The 18,463-nt window shown below is 35.3% G+C and overlaps 1 long non-coding RNA gene across 3 annotated transcripts in view; it reads right to left on the reverse strand.

Moving 5' to 3' along the window:
• The window catches only part of LOC145687769 (uncharacterized), an 86,950-nt gene extending 69,058 nt beyond the window's left edge, over positions 1-17,892 (reverse strand). For all 3 annotated transcript variants that reach the window (XR_014131754.1, XR_014131753.1, XR_014131755.1), the window contains exons 1-2: positions 17,714-17,892; positions 14,967-15,152 (exon numbers count right to left, since the gene is read on the reverse strand). This is a non-coding gene — a long non-coding RNA (uncharacterized LOC145687769). The remainder of the gene's footprint in view (positions 1-14,966; positions 15,153-17,713) is intronic.
• Positions 17,893-18,463: the final 571 nt, after the last annotated feature.

An 18,463-nucleotide genomic window follows, 5' to 3' on the forward strand; every position in this document is an offset into this window, starting at 1 on the left:
ATGTTACGAGTAGTATAGCCTTGGAGATCTAAAGACATATTTATTTTTGTATTTGTACAATCCCGTACAGTTGAGTGTTTTTTTTGTTGTTGTTGTTGTTTTTTTTTAATGAGTAGACTATACGGTCTATGATTCAAGTTAGGTGAGATTACAGGGTTTCTGGTGATGATATAAACTTATTCTGCAATTACAGAGGCACGTGAACGAAAATGAATTAAACTACTATTTAGAAAGTGATGAAACAACGGCGATGAAAGCAGATTATTCAACTAAACTCCGACAGTACGTCTGCGTGGGCTATACCACCACAAATATAGTGTAGCAATATTTATAAATCTGGAATTATTTCCCCTTCTCAATAGGTCAAAATATATTCTTGGAGAAACTATGGGGAAAAGCAGTGGCGGATCTTGAAGGTAAAATCTGAGGGCCAACCAGAACTCAGACTATGATATCATGAGTTTGCGCAAATCATTTAAATTTGAAATCCATTAACGCACTTTGTTAACCAATTGCGTGTTAAATTAAGCAATTTGAGTTTGCAAATTGATTTACAATTCTTCATGAATCTTGCAGAAATGTCCAACTCAATTCTATCCTGATATATATCATGGCTAGGTTAGACGTTGACATTGTGGGCCTCGAGTATTGTTTTACGCATTCTGTACCAGAAAAACTGAAACTCAAACTCTATCTAATGTTTAAAAAATCTACTAAAGAATGAAAGGCAACACTTATTATAAACTTTCAAAAATATACAAATAATAGCTTATTTTATAAACTATTTTTTGTCACTTTAAAAACTAGGTCTCGGGTACCCCGACCCCTAGCTAGATACACCACTGAGAAAAGTTATCTTGGTTTTATTTAATATACCGTTGACCACAACAAGTATATGTCCATTCAGCTACAATCATGTTGCTAATAATAACATCTAAATATCATCTTTATGATCTACTAGTGCATCCAGAAGGATCCTTTGGAAGGGGTGAATCGCCTCCTGTGTCATTAATCTAGGCTAGAAACACGAAATTTCAATTGAAAGTAGAATAAAGTACTACAACTATATAAAGCTATAAGATTTTATTTTATTTTTATTAGTTCAAGCACAACACAACAGGCTCTAGGCCCAATTATTGTATTGTCTTTGACAACGAAATACATATTAATACAAAACAATGAGATATACAAATAATTAAAAGAAATACACATTACAAAATAGACAATTAAAAAAAAAAACATTCATATTGTCTTTAGCATATGAGCTCCTTATATGCCGTTTTCAAAACATGCCTGTTTAATTGTTCTTTTGTACACACTTTCCAACATGCTAAATATATCAATATTGAAGTCTTTTTCGACCTCATTGTGGAGAGTGCTTATCCTCCATATAGGAGATTTCCGAAGGATATTTGTTCTTGCCTTTCTTTGATAAAACGTAGATGTGTTTCCTATCCTCGTTCTGGTTGATGGGACTTGAGAACAAAGCAACGAACGCAGCTCAATAGAGTCAATCTTATCATGTATTAATTTATATAAAAATATTAGATCATTATATCTTCTTCTTTCGTATAAAGTGGGTAGTTGATAATTTTCCAGTAACTCTCTGTAAAATTCATATTTCGGGTAAAGCCCAGTTTTCCTGTACGTTAGAAGTCTTAGGAATTTTTTCTGTATTCCCTCAATCATATCACAGTATTTTTGCATATTTGGTGTCCACACAACAGTAGCATATTCTAACTTTGACCGAAGGTAAGTGAAGTACAATTTCATTAAAGTTAAATCATTACGAAACTCTTTACCTAGCCTCATGATAAAACCAAGGTTTCTATAAGCCTCGCTCGTTACTGTTTCCATATGATGCTTAAATGTTAAATTTTCATCAAAGAAAATTCCAAGATCTTTGATATACTTGGGAGAGCTTAATTTTGTCCCGTCAATCGAATGGCTGCCTTTAGGGTACAATTGCCCTTACCGCCTCCCCGGGAATCAGCCAGAGCTATAATCTGCTGTTCCGTGTAACCCATAGAAAACCTTACCGATAAAACAACCAAATAAACACAATTCATTCTTAGCTCCTGTCATTGTTCTGAGTGGTTACCATTCTAGCTACTGATGCATGAGGTCTGAGGTATAATTCCCGGTAAGAGAGGATCAAATGAATTACAAGATTCAGATTCCACCTTCAACTGAAGGTTTCATCCTCTAAATAACCTCAATATTGACAAAGAACGTAAATACAACGTATAAATCTATCATTCTTCTTAACAGCTCCTGGTGAAATGAAATGAAATCTTTTAAGTTTTACGTCCCACGCGTATGCCAACTAGGTTAAAGGAGACGGTGAAGAAGAAATGAATGAAGTGGTAGAATAAAAATAGTAGGAGGAAACGGGAGAACCCCGACAAAATCCACGCACACGCTGTTTCTCCATCACAAAGTTCACTTGGCGCGTGCCACTGAGCGTGAACACTCTACCACTGAGCCACCACTACCCAGCTCCTGACGAGTTCTTATTGTTTCTAAGACATCTGCTCAATTTGTTTTATATTGCAATAAGTTTAGTCTGAATGCTTAATGAAAGAATTATTGTTAAACATATAACAAAATTTGTATATATACAGACTAAAAGGCCATAGGAAGACAAGACCAAGGTCATTATTATTATTATTATTATTATTATTATTATTATTATTATTATTATTATTATTATTATTATTATTATTATTACTAATAATAATAATAATAATAATAATAATAATAATAATAATAATAACTACAAACATGATCTGGGTGAAGTGACCTAGGAGACTGGAGTCGACATAACATTATGAACATTCCCCATAGCATTTTTTTTTTGAAAACATAACATGAAAAAACTAATTATATAATCCTATGTTATGTACATGCATAAATTGTGATAGTAAATTGGGTTTAAAATAAACGCAACACAATTTATTTATGATATACTGCGCCTATAAAAAAAGCTATCAAATAAATAAAAAGTGTATATTTTCCGTATAATCCGGGTTTCGATAACGTAAGAAATTATAAGTTGCATCAAACTATTTTCTACCTTTTCAGATGTTCAGAAGCTTGCTTCTTATTAATATTTACACGGATCTTGCTTTCTCTTTTTCCTTAAAAAAAGAAAGAAATATTTCTTCTACTTCTGAGTGTACAAACCAGGTGTTTACCTGTTGTGACAAGGAAAACCAAAACTAAATTTTAGTTAGAATAACAAAATTGGACACAACTCTTAAGGACAAGCAAGTGAGCTACTCACTTTCACTAGCATGATACTTTATCATTATGGTTGGAGAACGTCTAGGAAAGTTATAGGCAAGATTTGTTTTTCTTTTTTTTTAGGTAACGTTAGTGAATTCACTCCTTTGCCTCTCACAAATTTTATGCCTAAACAATGGGGTTATCTTAAGTCTCAAAATGCCAGATAACTTATGTTAAATTTAAGTAGCGAAACGTAAAAAAATAGAAAAAAAAAAACGTTCGTTCATCACTGATTTCAATCTGAAACAGTGCGATGAGGCCACAATAGCTCAGTGGTAGGGTGTTCTCCCTTTTTAAATAGGGTCCTTGGTTTGATCCCAGCTCGTGCCTAGTGAGCTTTGTGGTGGGCAAACCACGTGTGTGGGTTTTCTCGGGGTTCTTCCGTTTCTTTTCACTTTCTTCATTTCATTCATTTCTGACCATCATCGTCTTCTTTAGCCTAACCAGCATGACCGTTGGACGTAAAGCTTAAAGATTTCGTTTCATTTTCATTTTCAAGGTGCGAAACATAAGTTTAACGAAAGCTATGATGGGAAACTATTTTCTTATGTTGTATAACTTTATATCATTTAACTACCACGTTAGGGGTGAACTCTTTTACTTTATTGTCCTTGACTCTAAACAATGTATCATAGGGAAACGAGAAAGAAATATGGTCAATGTTGCAGAAAAATTGCATATACAGTATATTCACCTCTTCAATCTTGACAGATTTCAACCTCAAACAGTACCTTATTTTCCAATGTTGGAGGCAGTCACGTACTAGGTTTCATTAAAATTGAATGTATTTGACAAGAATTATCGTACAACATACAAACACGCAAATATCGGTTGAGTCGAAAGATCAAAATTCGCTTAGCTCGCTTCAATTATTGCTACTGATATTGTTCACTACAGAGGCAAGGGATTTTACTTTTTTTTATTTACTTGGAAATTTTTATCCCCTAAGACCTACTTCAACTGGAATTCATTTTGTAGCACCCTGGCTAAATGCACTGAGTCTTATGGGAGTGCACAAACTGCGGTGACAGAGACACAAAAGTCGCTAAAGTCTCCAAGCGGGCAACAGCTCGGAGATGAAACAGTTGTGCAATAGCTCAAAATTCATAGAAGCAAATGGCGTCTCACAAAGGCGACAAAACAGTTGCTCAGATCTTCATGTGCATATAAAAAAAGAGTGCGTGATGGAAGCCAGTTTGTCTTTAACTAGTAACGAATACAATGATATGCTTAATGAAGAAATAGAAAAACATTCAACATTATACAAAAAAAAATTCAAGAATGTTTTGATGTAAATTTAAAGAAGAAATTGTGGCAGTAAGCGGTTTGTTGTAGATAGAAGTTCCTACAGAAGTTCCTGACTGTAGCAGAAAGAGACGAAATAGTTGCGCAACTGTTTTTGTCGCCAGTGTGAGGAAGACCTACTCTTCACACCGGTGTAAATCTCAGCTAACAAGATTAATTCTTGAGATTACACGAGAACACACCTTGTTCCACTAAAATAACGTATTATTATTATTATTATTATTATTATTATTATTATTATTATTATTATTATTATTATTATTATTATTATTATTATTATTATTATTATTATTATTGACGAAAGTTAACCTGAAACAAGCATTTATCCCTTCCATTTCAGCAATATCAAGCAATAACTTTAGCCCCTGTTGGGAAGTCTAAAAAAAAAAAAAAAAAAACGCAACGTTTCATGATTTTTTTTTTTTTTTTAGAAAAGAAAAGTTGTGGGATACATTTACATTCTTCCATCTGACTAATTGCAACCACAAATAAATCTCTATCCTCAAACAAAATACTCATTATGTTTTATAAAAATAGAAGTTTTAAGAACATTTTGCATAATGTAGATTAATCGAAGGTGGGGAGCTACATCACTCTGTCATTGATTAATCTGAATTTCAAGCAGTACAGATAATTGGAAGAGGATCGATTGTCCCCCCGCCCTCGCTGCAGGTGCATACGACTGCGATAGACAAGGCTTGGATGCACGTGTACAAACTCGGGACTTTTAATTAAGCTGAATATGTAACCCAACTCCATATTTTCGTGTGGCTTCATTTCGCTCTTATTATTAACAAAGAGTTTAAATTTTAATAATGGCAACCATGTCATATTTCGGTGAACTAGGAAGAATCTAGGAATCACAATACAAGTTACATTTTTTCGGGGGTTTCCTAGAGTACGAGTTGATGGCATGATAAGCACGTGCCTTATAAGGAAAACTTTGAATGAGGAAACGGAGAAACAGGGAAGTTCCTGGTACGCGTGAATACCGGGAACTTCCAGTGCATCGTAGCGCGCTAATCTAACTTCCTCGAATGAGGATCAACGTCAACATTTGATATTTTCACATACTCAGCCAAGGTCAATGTATATTGAACTTTACAGCGCATGTCCGTTTACTTTTCTACTTACGTTAAACTAGAATGAGGAAAACTGTTCACTCGCTTGCTTCACACTTAGAAAATATACATTCCTTGTTCTTTTTTTCTAAAATGGTTTATGTCCAAAACAAACGAATCTCATGGGAGACAGTGCCAACTTCCATTAAAACAAAAGAAGAAAACCAAGGAGAACAAAGATTCCTTAGAAACTGAAATTGGTTTTAAAACCTGAATACACAAATTGTAAAACTTCGTACTGCGCATCATTTTATAGTGCCTATCAAGTTACAAAGTGGCGCTTCAATACATTTTTTTTTAAAAAATGATTTTATTGTATGTTGATAAGAAGCCACATTAACGGAATTAAGGAGCCGCGGTGACTCAGTGATAAGAGTGATCATCTCTGGTGCGTGGGCTCCCGGTTCGATCCCAGGTTCCGTCAAATGGGTTTTGTGATGAGCAAATACCTTGTATTTCCTTCTGCTTTCTTCCTTCCTAGGGGGGCACGGTAGCTCAGTGGAAGAGCGCTTCTCTCTGGTGCGTGGTGTCTCTGGTTCTATCCCCAGCCAAGTAAGTTTGTGGTGGACAATATCGTGTCCGGGTTGTTGTCGACGTACTCCAATTTCCTTCCACTTTCTCATTTCACAAATTCTTCCATCACCATTCATTTGCCTTAGTTATTCGTCTCCCTTAGCATAAAAGACATATCCGTGGGACGTTAAACTGAAAAAAAAAATGATTAATTTCATTTCTTCCTTCAACCATTAGCATCCATCTCATCACCGTTTCACGTGTACACCACGTGAAGAAGTTTGATTCGTATGATGTGATATGTTTTCCTTTAATGTTGAGAGCAAAACTGGTACAAATCTATTACAATTTCTGATTTTAATAGATAAATTAAAGCGGAGGTGGAATATATATCCTTGGGAAGTTTAATTGATCGCATAAAATCGCTACTCTATAGCGATCAATGTTTAAACCGGAAATGGTTGATTTTTGTCATTTTCTGTTCGAATAGAAGATTAAGAGGCAAGACGTTGTCTATCCCTAAAACGCTAAATGGCATTCCTGGATTAACCCATCTGGAGGCCCGGGGCTAGAAAAAATATGTGGCTCCTGCTGACTTCATCTAATACATTTCTGTGAAAGTACAATAAGAAAGTTAATATGTCTCATATTTTTGGCCATATTTTATTTTCTGATGATGATTATTGTATCTTCATGATTCATTTTAGATAACCAGTTGAGATTTTGATCAGAGTGGAGGTCCCTCTCTACCTGGTGGCCCGAGGCTATAACCCCCCTAAGCCCATCCCTTAACCCGGCACTGCTAAATCGGTTTTAAAGAAAAAAAAACTCTTCTCGATATCTCTTATCGTTTTTGCTCTACGTAAATCATTATTTAAATCCTACGTTGTAGTGGATTACTATCACTTCTGTTTATAGTAGAGAGTTAAGGATGGAGATGAAACATACTCTTCGGACGCTTAATCAATTGTAGGAAAATCACTTCTCGCAATCTATTACTATTTTCGCTCATAGTAATCAACGTTAAAACTGGAAATGGTTGATATCTGTCATTTATGATTTGAAAATCTCCTTCATCAACGACTCAATTCCTAACTTTTGATCCTCGATCCTCTATATCCAGGTTAGAGTTTGATGCTGATGCATTAGGTAGTTCTTAAGACTTTTTTTGTGTCTCCCGGACGGTCAGACCTACACATACAAACACGGACTGATAAAGTAAATATATATGTAGATGACTTTTGGTAAAGCAAACTCATTCATAAGAATCAACGATAGTATTGTAATCCATAAAAACATTGTTGGGTAGCTATATAAATTAAATGTATAGGAGTAATGCAAATAACAAGAAGGAAATTCACGGAAAAAATAGAGAAAAAAATAGGTTGTTGAGTTGAGTTGATTTTAGTTTAGCGTCCCTTTCAGCAGCGAGGCTATATGAGACGTGGACCTACTGATTAACGTGGAATCCGAACCACATGAGCTCCCGCAGAAAAAATAGGTGAATAGAAGGAAATGCATGATACTATTCCATTAGAAACATTTTATCTTTGCAACTAGGATCACAGAGCGAACAAAAAATGCATAAAACTACGATTTTGTCAATTCTTTTGAATAGATGCAAAAATTTCGCGCTAAGTCATATAGATGAACAGAGGGCAAGATCGACCAAAATAATATATTCAGGAGAATATTCAAAGCAAAAGGAGACTGAAGAACGGGAAAGTAGATACATACAAAAATTAATTACTTTCTTTTCGATTTACTCAAATGACATGTAAACATCAGGAAAGATGATGATTGGATACTCAGAGGCAGTTAAGTTTGAAGTCATTTTTTTGTAATTTTTTTTTTCTCAATATCCAAACTTCACCCATATCCACTTCACTGTTCGTCGTAACAATTTATGTATCGCAAGGTAGCTAAAATAGCCAGGGAGAAGAAACTCTCTCTAATGTAGAGTTGCCTACTTGACAAGATGCGACATCATTTTCATGAAGAGGTACTAGACGAAACAGAGCGCTTCCCATAGGAACACGTAGGCCTACACCTTCCGGAAACAGGAGTTACTTCCATAACACGTTTTCTAGACGGGATAGCTTTAACTCTTGTCTCATAGGATGACAATTTACTCTGAAACTTGAGTAAGTTGGATTCTTTTACGAAATGAAAACTTCAATAGGTTCCTTCTATATGATTCTAATGTGTGTAATGCGTATTCTAATGTGTGCAAGTCCAGATTAATTACCACATTTTTTTCTTTATTCGAGAAATCTTGTATTATATCGAATCGTTAAAGTTATTTTGTTACTAGCATATATTACCCGCTTCGCTGGGTTGAAATGAAAAATGCATGACTCCGTATTTCATGTGTTTAGCACCCGTGAAATATGCTGTATTCGTTTTCAATGGTATCGATTTAAACGGCATCGGAAAGATCATTGATCATCTTGGAGACCCCGAAAACCATGGATTCGACACTAATATTGGTCATTTTCGGTAATTTTATTATCTCCCCTCTCCCAGATTAGGGGATGAATTTGGTTTTAAACGGGATCGGAAGTGTCACCGGTCATCTCAGCGATCCCGGATTCGACACTAATATGGGTTATTTTTCATCAGTTTTATGTATTTCCCTTTCCCCCTCCCCCAAAATGTGGGGCTGAATTTGGATATAAACATAATCAGAAATGTCACTATTTATCTCGGCGACCCCAAGAACTATAGATTCAACACTAATATCGGTCATTTTCGATCATATTTAAATATCTCTTTCCCCCCCCCCCAAGTTGCGGGGTTGAATTTGAATTTAAACTGGATCGAAAGTATCTAAGCGACCAAGAAAACTATAAATTCGACACTGGTAGTGGCCATTTTCGATCGTTTTTATAGGCCTATATATATTTCTCCCCTCCCCCAAGTGGCGAGGCTGATTTTGTATTTAAACCGGATCGGAAATGTCATTGTTTATCTGAATGATCCCGAAAACTATGGATTAGACACTAATATTGGTCATTTTCGATCATTATTATATATAGCTCTACCTCCCTCTCCTCCATGCTGCAGCACACGGCATCAGAATTGTCACTGTTAATCTCAGCTACTCCCAAAACTATGGATTCGACTAGTCATTTTCGATCATTTTTAAATGTTATCCCTCTCCCTTCGTTGTATCCTCCCCCTCCCCAACTATCAGGGCTGAACTTGGATTGAAACAGCATCAGAAGTGGCATGGTTTCTCTCATCGACCCCGAGAACTATGGATTCAACACTAATATCGGTCATTTTTGACCATTTTTAAATTTCTCTCCCCCTCCTTCATCCCTGTGGTTCAAGAGTGATTAAGTCACAAAGGCAGTCTTTTTTATTTTATGTTTTTACTTATATCTCTCCCTCCCCTCCCCTCCCCTACGTTGGCTCGTCAAAGTGAAACGATAAAGAACCCGCAAGGCTCGACCCTCATATATATTGAAAATTTGATCGAGATTGGTTGGGTCGTTCGAAAGTTATTAGGTTTTATTAGTTTTTACTCATACGTCCTCATCTTCTCCCCCTCCCCTAGGATCTACCGTTAAAGTAAAATTACAAAAATGTTTCCAGATCCAAACCTCATGTATCTTGAAAATTTGACTGAGATCGGTCGGATAGTTCAAGAGTTATTAAGATACAGAAATAGTCACTTTCAGTCTTATATAAATTGATTTTTATATATCTCCCCTTCCTTCTCCTCCCCTACGTTGCTCCGTCAAATGTAAATCATGAAAACGATCCCAGGGCTGAACCTCATCCATGTTGAAAATTTGATGATGATTGGTCGAGTGGTTCAGGAGTTATTAAGTTTTATTTATATTTTATACCCCCTCCCTCAATCCCTCAGTTCTACCATCAAAGTGAATTGCCTAATACCAGCCCAGCCTCGAATTTCATCCATGTTACAAATTTGATTGAGATTTGTCGGGTGGTTCAGAAGATTTAGAGCACAAACATAGTAATTTTCAATTTTATATGTGTATATAGATTATATTATATACAAGCCATCGAATATTATATTCTACCGTAAATGATGAATTCATTTGGAAATTGCAGTGTTAACCACATACATCGTATTTTTGAGAAAATGCTTTAGCTACTTATTCCATTATGATAAATGAACTAAAGATAAGTTAAATTTGAATTATTCAAGTTCAGTTTCCAGAGTTGCAAGTCAATAATTTGACCTTGATTTTTCTTATTACCATTCAAATATTGCTGGAACCATAAATAGAGGTCCGGAACAAAGATTTCCTAGGACAACTTATCATATATATATAGAGCGTTAATGAACTATACCGACAAACTTTAAGAGGTGAAAATAGTAGAAAAATTTAATTTGGACCTATGGCGAAACGTGCTTAGTTTCAGAGCTAGGGTTGTCCAAAATCTCAAAAAAAAAGCCGAATTTCAAAAGGCCCTATTTCGAATTCCAGAGACTTTGGATGGTGGTCCTTATCAGCGTAAAGGAAGTCACGCATACGCAATTCAAAAATGCATATTTCATTAGTGTTCAGTGAGTGTACAGATTATTCCCTGCAGGGTGCAATTCCGAGACATGCCATCAATCGAATTTTGAGATATGATCTGACTTTATGATTGTTCCGAAATAGGCAAACGATAAGCCTTGATAGCAGTGATTACGGAATCTTTTGGCAAGATGTCGGAAGTGTTAAGGATCGTCAGCAGCACGGTCTCTCGTACTCGAGAAAACACGTGGTGCGATGTTTTCTTTCACGCTTGTAAGTGAAGAAAGCTTGAAATATACCATGACGAAATACATTTCATCTCACGCTATTCCGAACACAAAGAAACATGAAGCTGCCGGTTGCTAACACTCTCGCCTTCCCTCCGAAGCATTGGATGTCCATAGGCGTGCCCACCTAAAATTTTCTGGGGGGGACAATACCCTTCACTCAACATTGTGGGCCGAATTTAAAGAAAGGCTGATGTCATTGAATCCCCCCTTAATTTTCAAAATGTCACATAACATGAATTAAAGTGCTGCAATTTAGGATAGATAAATCCTATCAATGGTGATAACAGGTTCTATTCCAGCGACACAAACAATCCTATTTATGGTACTGTTGACAATATTTATTATAATTAATGGGATTTCCAGGGCGATGATATTAATTTGTAGGTTTCATGACAGTACAATGAACTTATGATCAGTGACTAAGCATATTATACAAGTTCATGTTTTCGTTTATGATTTTGCATTGTTTACCATTTTGACATTGAAACTGGGTCTTTAAGTGCCCTGTTAAAAAGCTCCAACCTCTGATAATATCTCTAACCATATGAGCCCAAGAAACGTAGATCCTTCTTCAAAAAGCCGCAAAAGCCCAGCTGCTGATCCTGAAGATGTGTTGACAATTCCGTCAGTTTTCATCTTTTCCAACGTAGAGAGAATTTCTTCATAATGTCAAATAACTCCCGTTATTAGACTAAGTCTACAAATTCACTTAATGGGAGACAAGGATTTAATGTTTACAATGTTTAAGGCGAGACCACCTGCATTAGCCTCGGTTAGAGGAGAAAATCATGACCTCACTGAAAGTGACTGCGAAAACAGTACTCATAGTTCGTGCACCCACTGCAAAGAGTTTCTCACTACTTCTGATGCACTACAGACACCCTTAATCACAAGATTAGTACTGTGAGCTCCACAATGTACGTACAAAGCAAGAAGTTGCTGTTTACATATAACAGGTGGGACACTAATTCCAGAGCCATCACTCGTATTTCCAGAGCCATCACTCGTATTTCCAGAGCCATCATAAGCTTGTCCACTGAGTTGAGCAATTGAAAGCTGGAGTCTCAACATCTCATCCAGAATAACTGAAGATATAAACTCACCAGTAGTTTTTTGATATACAGTAGAACACAAGAAAACTTTCATGAGAACGGAGATCTTCATCAACTTACCTGGCACAAATACTTAATTGTTCTTCGCCATCCACATCACGGGAACCATCAGACACGATAGAGAACATAGGAGGGTTTTGAGATTTGATTTTCTTACATATATGAAAAGCAATTTCTTGGCTTATGGTTTCGAGATTTCGTTCTGGATTTTAACATCCATGAAATTACATCTCTTCATGTTTCCCTTTATCCGGCTCTTCAATTGTGGAAAATCTTCAGAGCAAAGGCTCATCAACTGAAATAAATTCCTGAACCGGGAGTCATGTTCTCTAAATGCTTGTCCTTGTCTTGCAAGATAACGTATACTTGAGATTATATTTTTTCCAGGAATTTCCTGGCTTTCAGTTGTTCATCTAAAATTTGTTTGTTTAATTGGTTTCCTATTGGATTTTTTTTTCTCTGCGTGTAGCGCAGTACAGCCAGTTTATGGCATTCTGAAGTTTCGTGTATACTTAATTTCTCTTTAGCCTTCTTCCAGTTACAAAATCCTAGAGTAGAGAAATCGTCTTCCATGGTTTTAGTAAGAACTTTTTTTTTAAAAAAAAAATGTTTTTCAAGATGTCCGTACAGTAAAAACAGAAAATGACGTTAATTTTGTTTGGATAGGCGTGCAGCCACGGAAGTTACCAAGTTGGCACAAATTTCAATGTTCGACCTTTCAGGGACTGTTGTGGAAATTTTGTAGGTAACACTAAAGTCTAATAGGGCTTTGAAAGGTTCGAAGGGTGGGGAAAATCTGAACCACTTGCTAGACGTGGAGATTGAGAGGTTTTTTTTTCTATAGACACTAATGGTGATGGTGACCAATACAAGATTTGAATTTCCATTGTCAGTTTCAGGTTGTTATCCATCAGCTGAACTATCATTTGAATTAATTTTTCTCCTCTTTTCTTCAACAATGACACTGCTTTGTCCCACGTGCTGTCTTCTTTGCTTTTTTCTTATGACAAATTGATCCATTTCAAACAATAAAACAACACTAAACAGAAACAAGATATGAAAAACTTCATATCAACATTATATTCACAGTAACACATAAAAACAGCTGTCTAAATAACGTTACTGTTGGAGAAAACACGCTGCAAAACTTGTCCTTTCAAAAACAGTAGTGCACTTGCGCACAGCCCAGTTGACCAAGTTCAACAATACATTAGAAAGAACACGCAAAGAGACCTACCTTACCCGCACACGAAGAAAAAAGATCTTTTTAGGCAGGTTTTGAGTTATATTTCCGAAGCTAAACAGTGTTGTAAGTCTTCCATCGATTGTCGAGGTTGGCACAATAATGGTGGTATTTTTACACGAAGCCGATACAGCAAGAGTCGCTATATTAAATAAAAAAAAATCATTCCACATTTTCTCTTTCCTCTTTGTAATGCTATAAGTGTAGAGGAAAAGGAATCTTTTTAGATACTTAGAAAGCAACATTTTTTTTCTTGCCGCTACCGCTTTCTTGGAAGACTAAAGATAAAATCTCAAGGCAGATATTTGAAACTGAGCATGAAACTTTTAATAAGTACTAAGTCAAATTCGAAATATTTTTGCCTTGGAACGAAGTTGTAAATCTTTCACAAAGCTGTAGCTGTTCAAAATGAAAACACACACTAAGAATTGCGTACTTTTAATTAGAACCTATTTTCATAAAGATTTTCATATAGCTCACACACATAATTAATTATATCGTCAGTGATAGGCTATATAGTGTTCATTGTGCCAAACACTCCGAACAATAAAGATTCATCTTACACTGGAGAAATAGTTATGCTTCGTTTTTCATTATCATTTGACCACAAAACAAATGCCGGAGAGTTATACTAACCTCGTATACAAATGTGCGGTGTTGGGATGTATAATTCGTTGAGGTATGATGCTTTACTTTTTAAATTTTCAATACTTCCGCGTACTAAAAAAAAATGTAATAAAGAAATAACGTCCATTTAAAAAAATATTCAATTATAACTCAACAATCTTCTCAAAATTTGCAATCGATCAGTGAAAACGGCATCTTTCCAGAGCATGTAGTTTCCGAGAGACGATTGTTAAAAGAATTTGCTACAACCATATAAACGTTTCTTGACTACAAACATATAAACGTAGCATTTTAATATATAGATATTTCAAAATTTTATTTTTGCCGCAAATGAATATGTGCACGTGTTGTGGTAGTTTTCGATACAGTAATACAGTGTCGCTAATAATCGAGGTAATACAGTGTCGCTACTTTCTATACTTCATTTATAGATCCCTGGTAATTGTTACAGAGTTTTCTTCAATGAAACTGTAATTCTTTTCAATTCGAGGAATTATTCATTGACAATCGGCGTTCCTATTCCAGTATTTCATCATTTTTGCCGAGATATTTGGGGAAGAATTCCTGCTATACAATTTTTTTGGGGGGGAAATCCCCTCCTAGAAAATTTCTGGGGGGACGCGTCCCCCTCATCCCCCCGGCTGGCACGCCCATGGGATGTCCATTGTTGTCAAGGTCAAGCTCCTGCTTACTTTGGACCCTTCTTGAAATCAGGGTATATCTGAAAACTCTATTGAAAACATATCTGAGAATTACACACTGTAGAGAATACCATTTACACCTATTGACAATTGATGAAATATGCACTAGTGATTGTCTTTAAGAATGTTGCATTGAGCTTTTGAGTTGTACTTTCTTCAATGCATACGACAGAGACAGAACTAATGCTAGGCACTATATTGTGGAAACCATAGCTTAGAATTATGACATAATTATGCGCAATTTACCTCTCCAATTGATTCATTTACCTTTGGAGACGAGCTGCATGGTGGCAAGGCGTGAGAGAAAGTATGGTGAGCATCATCCCTGAACGTTGTCCTGCGCGCAGTAAATAATTACACTCCAGGTGCAGCATTGGCCCTAGTTTTCGATAATGTTACTATGTGATCCAGAGTGAGTTTGTCTTATGCGGATGTCCAGGCATGCATCTAATACTGAAAAGAGAAGTAGATTTCTACAACAACTGGTTTCACTCGAAGGGTAACAATGAATATTGATCTAGTCTGGGAAGTTGAATCAAAATCAAATGTCAATTCTCGCTAAAACCAGTGGTTCTCAACCGATGTATCGCAACACACTGGTGTGTCACGCAGTCCCCTAAGGTATGTCGCAAAATTTTAGAATTTAAAAATCATGAAGAATTTAATAATTATTAGTTAAAATCAAGACAGACTGTACCAGTCAACACCTCCAGTTTGCAATGGGCCATTTCAGGATGAATTTCAATTTAATTATCATATATAATTATTTGCTCGTTGAATTATAGATACTTTTCAGTGAAAAATTGGATGGAATTTGAAAGTCTCAAATCAAGGTAAAGTAGGCCAACATAAAGGAATAAAAATAAAACAGTATAAAATTCGACTGTATCTCGAAAGCTAAGTAGTAATTCCTATTGCTATTATTACAATTACAAATATCAATATCTAGAAGTGCCTGAAGTTGTTTTTTCACTTGGATATACTCATCTCAGGTAAAGAAATAAAAACAAATGAGAAAAGGAAAAATGGAGGGTTGAAAGTAAAACGTAGACAAATTCACCACTGTTCAGAATGCATTGAGGATAGTGGTTCATGGGGGTCGGTGGGTCAGAGTAGGTAAAGGTGGGTGGTAGGTAGCAGTGTTTCACGCCTTGTTGATCCACGACTCATTGACTCAGAACCCACTCCATCTCTGGTGTGTACATATACTGGGTTGGACGAATATCTAAAAATCGCTTTTTGGGCATGTGGAACCATGAAAAGCGTAAATCCGTTGAAGTCTCGATTTTGATTGATTTTCTTAAATGGTTTCTTCTGTCACCAATCTTAACTAAAAGTATATAAATAGCACTGAAAATTGTGGAATTATATAGTTGTTTATTAACTAAAGCTAATGATTAAAGAAAACTTGTCATCGTAACGGTGAAAAGACAACTTCCATTTAATTCAAAGACCATCTTGTACTTCACGAAGTTCTTGTCTAAGACTAATCAATTTCTAAAAATGTTCCTACAAGCATTAAATTTATACTCTACAAGTTTCTAACGTGGTCTCAAATCAGCGATATAAATGAAGAACTGTAAACATACTAGTAGTTTCTGTCTAGATAAATTTTACGTATGAAAAAGAAAGAAGTGCAGAGAAATGGAGCACATCCGCTATCCTCATACAAACTCGCCACAATTCGAGAATATTTCAACTCTATTTCAGTTCAGAGACCTCTATATTCTTCTGAATAGATATCATTCATCGCAATTGAGTCGTGAAGTTGCATCAAACCTTGTCGGATCCTATGTTCCTGGAATTCGTATGGTTGGAGGACTTCGGGTCCATTTTCGCTGAAGTCACGTTCTCGTGATCAGGTTTTGAGCTTAAAATAAACTTCACAAACTTTGAGAACATGCATTAAAATCAAATAATGAACAAGTGAACCTCATCCTCCCTAAATATTTATCCAAAAGAACATTCTACTTTTCTATATGTCTTTTTTTTTAACTTTCTTTTTAAATTGCAATCTATACTTTATAATCATAGACTATACTGAACTATATGGATTCGTACATAAATGTTAGCGTAACGATTAAGAGTAGGGTACTTGATTGATAGAACAATGCGGAGGGAAGAAATGAAAATACTCTGAGGAAATCAAACACATTTCACTTGGCATTGCCTAAGAATGAACTTAAGTGCTGATGTTCGAGCCAGGTTATCAGTAAACCATCATGTTCTCATATTCGATTTTTTCTTTCTCTTTCTTTCTTAAAAAACATATATCATTGTAACAAAATTTCGTTCAAAATATTTGTCATACTTTTCTTGCAAGAAGTACTAGATACAATAACTTGATATTAAAGTATATAGTCAATTTTTCAGATTAAGTAAAAGTAATACCAATGAATTATTTACTAATATTAAATAATTTAAACGCTTTGCATTACAGTCACTACCGGAAGGTTCTTAGTTTAACTATGTGATGTATGGTCAGCTTCTATCGCTGTCAATTTTGGTCCTCTAGACCAGAATACGATACATCTCAGTTCAAGTAACTTTACAATTATCACATAAAAATGTCTCACAGGAATCGAACCCAGGATCAAATGTGCTATTAGCACTGAATTAACCTTTCACATCCAGGTGAGCAAGTAAAGGATATTAATATACAAATCTTGTGATGAATAAAATTAAGGCAGCCTGTAAGATTTTCGAACGTATGCTTGGAAAAGTTTGTTTTCTCTGATGTTTACTTACTTCGAATAGGAAAATATACCAGATTACTAACTGAACACATTTTTATTTTCATTTTTTATGAAAGCTACGTATTATTATTTTTTCTTTAAATATGTATGTAAAAAAGTATGAATCGACATAGGTCTATATGCATATAATTCAATTAGTAAATCACATGGTTGTCTTATGCAGTGTAAAGCTATTGATATCAATCATGAAGCTAAAGGGAACAAAATAAATAAATAAATAAATAAAATAAAAAAATAATAAAAAGATATAGTACACACATTCGTATTGTACCCGAAGTCCTTACAGCATAACATGCATCGATGATAACGCCAACCACGTGACGCTCGAGGAAAACTAAAAAGCGCAACTCTCAATGAAAAACTCATTAAAATATTGACTCATTTCCATTGACAACTACTAGATAAAATAAACTAAACGAAGCAGGATTTTGTTCAAACGTTTTATCTCATCTGGTGTAAGAGTGGCTGCTATACTTAGTGACTTAACACGTGATCGCTGAATAGTATCACATGTGACTTGAATGGATTACGTATGACCATCAGTTTCCCTGAACGCTGACAAATTTTAATGCGCATTAGACTGAAAAGTTCCTGTTTTTGCCGATCAAATTAATCCTTAATACCTAAGTTTATATATATATATATATATATATGTAATAGCGTTTTTTTTTTAGATTTCCTTATTTCCTTTTCTTGCGAAGCGAACAGCGAAAGAACTATTTTATAATTTCACGTACACATGAAATGATACACAATTTTGTGTACTACAAACTAATGTAATAATGAAAAGTAGAGCAAGGAAACAGTAATAACAATTATATTGTTAAAAATTCTGTAACTTAGGCATTCTACAATATTTCTAGGCTGGAAATTATTTTTGAATGTGTCCATATGAAGTTTTCTTGTTTTAAATAATTACATTTTGAATTTGTGATGATTTCAAGAAACGAGGAATTGGAATTACGCAGTTCACGAAATGACCATTCATTGTTACGATAACAAAATAGC

The sequence above is a fragment of the Thermobia domestica genome, chromosome 6 (genome assembly GCF_964235325.1).
Source record: "Thermobia domestica chromosome 6, izTheDome1.hap1.1, whole genome shotgun sequence".
Classification (NCBI taxonomy): Eukaryota; Metazoa; Arthropoda; class Insecta; order Zygentoma; family Lepismatidae; genus Thermobia; species Thermobia domestica.